General features: G+C 35.5%; 1 protein-coding gene across 5 annotated transcripts in view; it reads left to right on the forward strand.

Annotated features, from left to right (window-relative positions):
* ahnak (AHNAK nucleoprotein) overlaps positions 1–6,059 on the forward strand; it is a 34,209-nt gene that overhangs the window by 12,540 nt on the left and 15,610 nt on the right. The window contains exon 1 of one of the 5 annotated variants that reach the window (XM_016248498.1): positions 2,272–2,293. The exons of the other annotated variants lie outside the window; for them this stretch is intronic. The gene's annotated coding sequence lies outside the window, so the exon portion shown is untranslated. Of the gene's footprint in view, positions 1–2,271; positions 2,294–6,059 lie in introns of those variants that run through there. 5 annotated transcript variants of the gene reach the window in all.

Here is a 6,059-nt window from a genome sequence, read left to right on the forward strand (position 1 = left end):
TACAGTGATATAAAAACACCCGCACCGGGTTTCGATTTTGAAACGTGCAGTGCTCATGTTTATTCAACATGTGCTAGCATGTTCCTCTCAAAGTCAACCTGTTCTGTGAGTTAGTGGAGAACAGCAGCTAGAGGCTAATTTAGTGACATTAAAGTTAGTTAAGCTGATAGAAGCTCACCTGGTGTTAGCACCGCTACGAGGCTATCACAAGACTCCAACACACCTCTGATGCAGACATGACCACAAACTTTAAAATAAAATACAAAAGATGTTCTTAACAGTGGTGCTTCTTCGCTCAGTTTTTCTCAGTAGGTTGTCAGCTCGCTGTTTTATGTTAACGTTACGTCTGTCACTAAATTTAGGGACCGTCTCTAAAGTTACATACGACATTGGTACACACTTTCTGACTTAAATAGCATTTGAAGAGAATTTCCTTACTTGCGATAAAGAGGCAGAGTAGAGAAGATAACTTACTATGCTTCTCTTTGTTCAACTAAGTTAGTTAACTTCGGCTAACTGACATTATTAACTTACCAGTTGATGTTATCATTGATACTATGGCATTCACTAGAAGAGGATCCAAAATACACCTCCGACGTTGCAGACTACATCCAGACTAGAAATCTGAAAATAACAAACAAAAGAAGTACTAGAAAATACTGTTTAATATCTCCACTGAAACAGTGGTTTGCCTAACGCACTTTACCTCAGTATTTCACGTTAATTCGCTGTTAAGGTTAAATAACGACTCACCAGAGGAGCTAACTTGCATTAAAGGGCAGCAGAACGTACAAACGTGTTTCTCGGTTAAACTAAGGTTTATTTTGACTAATATAGGTGACCTTAACTTATTCACCAGTCAATGTTATCAGCCTTTTGGCGGCATTCCGGCCGTCAGTAAGAAAAAAAGGCTCCAACTCCCGACATGAAAAATGACACGATGAATAATGTTAGTTTGCTGTTAACAAGTGAAAACATCTTAAAATATCGTAGTTTTGCATAAAACAGAAATAATATACTAACCTTTCATCGAGTTAAGGTGCATTTCTCTTTTGTCCTTTTACAGCCACTTCCACCAAACAGTCAAAAAAGAACTCCCTTGCCATTGGTCAGTTTTTTCGTGGGCAAGTTCACTACTGTAAATTGATTTACAGTAGTGAGGAAATGCAGTAGTGACCGTATATTTTCCCATAATCTTTTGCGGTTTACAGTAAAATACTGTATAGACACATTTTACAGTATCTTACTGTACATATTACAGTATAATACTGTTCAAATTACAAAAATCAGTTACAGTGTCTGTTAAAATATATATAATGATACTAATGTTTCATTATATACTATTTTTATAATAGCATATGTTATTAGACCAACTGTATATGTTAATATTTACAATCAGGTGGATCTGTCTTTTTATATTTTATAAATACTGTATACACATTTTACAGTATCTTACTGTACATATTACAGTATAGTACTGTTCAAATTACAAAAATCAGTTACAGTGTACCCCTGAGCGAAAAAAGAAAATTTAAGCTGAATTCTCTTTTTTTCCAATTTTTGGTAAAAAACGAAAAAGGAGCCGTTTTCTCATTTTTCTACTTTCACTATTAAATCAAAAAACGAATGATCGAATGATACACGGATTGTGAGGCTGCATTTTTGAAGTCAGTCTTAAGGTCTCAAAACCATGCAAACAAAACTATTTTTATTAAGATCTTTTTACTTTAAAAGATGAAAAAGTGGGACTTGAGTTGAATGTAAATTTTGTAATTGATGGTTTTGGATTAATTTTTTCGTCTGACTATTTGATGCATTGAAATATTTACTTATAAATATTACCTCTGATCTCCCTCTGCTTTCTTTCAGAATATAAAGGAAGACTGGAGAGAGTTTGAGCATTAGCCTTGGCAATTCAGTAGGTCCCCCGATTTTGGGTAAAAAACGAAAAAGGAGCCGTTTTCTCATTTTTCTACTTTCACTATTAAATCAAAAAACGAATGATCGAATGATACACGGATTGTGAGGCTGCATTTTTGAAGTCAGTCTTAAGGTCTCAAAACCATGCAAACAAAACTATTTTTATTAAGATCTTTTTACTTTAAAAGATGAAAAAGTGGGACTTGAGTTGAATGTAAATTTTGTAATTGATGGTTTTGGATTAATTTTTTCGTCTGACTAATTTGATGCATTGAAATATTTACTTATAAATATTACCTCTGATCTCCCTCTGCTTTCTTTCAGAATATAAAGGAAGACTGGAGAGAGTTTGAGCATTAGCCTTGGCAATTCAGTAGGTCCCCTTTATCCTCCCGGAGTTGAAGTAAATCTTGCAAGTTATTTTATTCAACTATTTGTTTGAAATGTTAATGTTAGATACATTTTTATCTGAAAACATGGTACATTCTAAATTAGTTGTTTGTGTTAATAACTTCAGCAATGCAGATTACTTTTTGGACTTTAGAATTAGGCTACTTGAATTTAGATTTGAATTAATTTTAATGTTAATCATAAATTCCACCTTGAGGATTGCACAATGCTACCTACTGTGAACACTGAGAAACATGACACTGCTCATGCACATTTGCCTTGTCAGTGCTGTCAGACCAGCCGTTAAGAGCTGTTTATTCCCAGTGCCACAATCCTGCTTGTCAAGACTTTGGTCTTGAAAGTTATCAAAAGCACTGCAAAGATGCATGCTTGAAGCAGCATATTTGATTACATTTAAAATCTGATTGGTTGTGCAGATGTCTTGGATGCTCCTAGTAAAGTTAGACCATCTCAGAAGGTGCTCTGAGTTTTTAGTGTGATTAGTTTATAACATGCGTAAAACATCAGCTATAAGACTAAGCAGAACCTTCTACCAATTAGTTACTTTGACATAGGGCTGAACGATATGGCCAAAATTTATATCACGATATATTTCTTAATTTCGGTCGATACGATATAATTCCAATATCGATATGAACACTATTAAAAAAGCCTCAAAAACGGCCAAGAACGGCCACAACAGATGTCTGTACCTATAAACTTATGAAAAATTAATTTGCCAACTCTATGAAACCTACTCCTATACTATACTATATAATATTTTAGGAAAAAAATGGCGCAAATAAATAAATGTTCACCTTTTATTGGTATTCAGCCTTCATACAAACAAGAAATGTGAAATCACTGTCAAATACATCTCAGACTCTCCTTATTAATATTCATATTTTTTTACTTCAAACTATAGGCTAACATACCAGTCAAAAAGAATCCTGAAAAATTGTACTCAACTGTTTTAAATATTGATAATCAGCATATTAAAATGATTGCTGAAGGATCATGTTACACTGAAGACTGGAGTAGGCCTAATGATGCTGAAAATTTAGCTTTTATCACATGAATAAATTACATTTTAAATATATATTCAAATAGAAAGCAGTTACTTTAAATAGTAAAAATATTTCAAAATGTTACTGTTTTTGCTGTATTTTGGATCAAATAAATGCAGGCTTGGTGAGCAGAAGAGAATTCTTTAAGAGACATTAAAAATCTTGCAGTTCAAAAACCTTTGACTGGTAGTGTAGGCTGATTTTGAATTAAGATTGAAACGTGCATTAACCAGGATAACGTGTATGAAACCTACTCCGAGTTGCTTCAGAAAACAAAAAAATAGAGCAACAACAAAAGCATGTTGCTGGAAATGGGTTTATTGAAAATGCAAACTGATTGTCTGCCAGCAGGAGGCGCTGTGAGAGTGGCAGAACTAACGGTTTCTCCAGTAACGGCTGTAAAAAATCAGCTCCGCTCATGAACGCTTATCAGATAAAAATGCCATCTAAACTATTCTGAAGACAGTCGGTTCCCTTCAGAGATACATTCATATAAAACACACACAACGCGTTTTGATTTTGAAACGTGCAGTGCTCCTGTTTATTCAACGAAGTCAAACGTCACAAATAAATCAATGTATGGGAAACACTGGTAATGTATATCGAAAAAGTGTTTAAAAATTCTATCACCGTTATTGAAAAAAATTATATCGCGATACATATTGATATTGAATTATTGTCCAGCCCTACTTTGACAGTGGATTAAACGAAAGCATAAGCAGTAATGCCCACTTGTCTTTCAGCAAGAATTGCTGGGTGGATGTTGTCACCTTATTATTATTCATGCGGCAAACAGTTAAGGTTTATAATGGGTTCCCTCCACTTTTCAGATCCTCTCGGTCCTCTTTTGCAACAGTAATTAAAATCTGGGGTTTTCCTTTTTCTAGTTTTGTTTGAATCTTACACTCTCCAGTATGATGCTCTTTATTGCTAGACCTCAAAGCTTGGTCTGCTTAAAAACTCAACAGTTCACAAAGATGTTTTGTATTTCATTGCTGATGTCTTATGATTTCACAAACACTGGAGGTATTATGAAGTGTATGCTTACATGGATCATAGCAGATCATATGATTTTGGGCAAGAGCCATCTGCTTTTAAGTGACATGATGTGGCCAAGCATTTAATCCATCCAAACCCATCCCAAGTGCATTTAACTCATCCAACGTGCACACACCCGGAGCAGTGGGCAGCCATTTTTGCTGCGGCGCCCGGGGAGCAGTTGGGGGTTCGGTGCCTTGCTCAAGGGCACCTCAGTCGTGGTATTGAAGGTGGGAGAGAGCGCTGAACATTCACTCCCCCCACCTACAATCCCTGCTGGTACGAGACTTGAACCCACAACCTTTGGGTTACGAGTCCGAGACTCTAACCATTAGGCCACATTTTTTTTTTCCAATTTGCTCCTCCGAATGTGCACTGTGAAAAATCTGTCAGATTTGTGAGAACAGCCTCTGCGCAAACGGTATCGTTGATCATATAGGTTTAAAAAAGTGTAAAGGAAGTAGAACATAGTGGTACAGGATTGTTGATAGACGGTGCTGGGTGTGGCATCATGTTAAGAGGCAGAACATAGAACAGGCCGGGAGTGAAATAATAAGCTTTGGTCTGCTTGCTAGGGAGTTCTTAAGTACACAGCAGTGTAGGTTTTCCCCTTCTCCTTTTGTAAATACCAGCTTTAGCCAACAATAAAAAGGCACTTTTTTCGTCTTGGGTTTCACAGCTTCCATGTCTTATTTGGACTCCTCCTGTGGAGTTTTAATGAAATTAAATTCAGAGTTAATATCTATTAAATGTAAAATATTGTGCATTATTCTGTCGCATATGTGATGTTTTGACTAATCCTTTTTTAAGCATTTAGAATTTAAGTAGCATAATCGAAGTAGATGTAACACCGTAAAAATGGGTTAAATTATAGTAATGTTGATGTGTACTTTGAAAAGCTTTGTAATTTGTTGTTGCATGGCACAGGGTTGTCTTGTTTTCTCCTTAGTGCTGTTTATAATGTTAAGGCCATCTGTCCTTTTAATATATGAATGCCTCTAATAGTGCTTTAGTATAAATAGAATATTTTGTGTACAATTCAGATGGATCACAGATGTTTTGTGGTCTGTGCTGTACTGCCGAGGGAAGCTTGATTAACTCGCTCAAATGATCTGCTCTGTACAATCCTGTCTCTGGAGTACAATGGTCGACATGGACACAAAACCAGGCTTCTTTTACCCCAATGGGAAGCATATTTAGTGGGAGGCAAGTGTGGTATTTATAATTTAGAGGGGAGAGAATGTTCTCATTCTAGAAAGCACACAGAATTTCTCTGGTCCAATATAAATAATTGTTACATTTGAAATGCACAAAACTGTTCAACTTTAACAATATTTTTAAATTCTTGAATCACCATATATATATATATATGTGTATATACAGTGGTGTGAAAAAGTGTTGGCCCCCTTCCTGTTTTTTAAATGTTTTGCATATTTGTCACACTTAAAAGATTCAGATCATCAAACTAATTTTAATATTACACAACGATAATGCAAGTAAATACAAAATGCAGTTTTAAATTATCATTTCTTTTATTAGGAGAAAAAGCTGTCCAAACCTGCCTAGCCCTACGTGAAAAAGTAATTGCCCCCTAAATCTAATAACTGGTTGTGCCACGCTTTGCAGCAACAACTGCAATCAAGT

This window comes from Sinocyclocheilus grahami, unplaced genomic scaffold (genome assembly GCF_001515645.1).
Source record: "Sinocyclocheilus grahami isolate Dianchi unplaced genomic scaffold, SAMN03320097.WGS_v1.1 scaffold880.1, whole genome shotgun sequence".
NCBI lineage: Eukaryota > Metazoa > Chordata > Actinopteri > Cypriniformes > Cyprinidae > Sinocyclocheilus > Sinocyclocheilus grahami.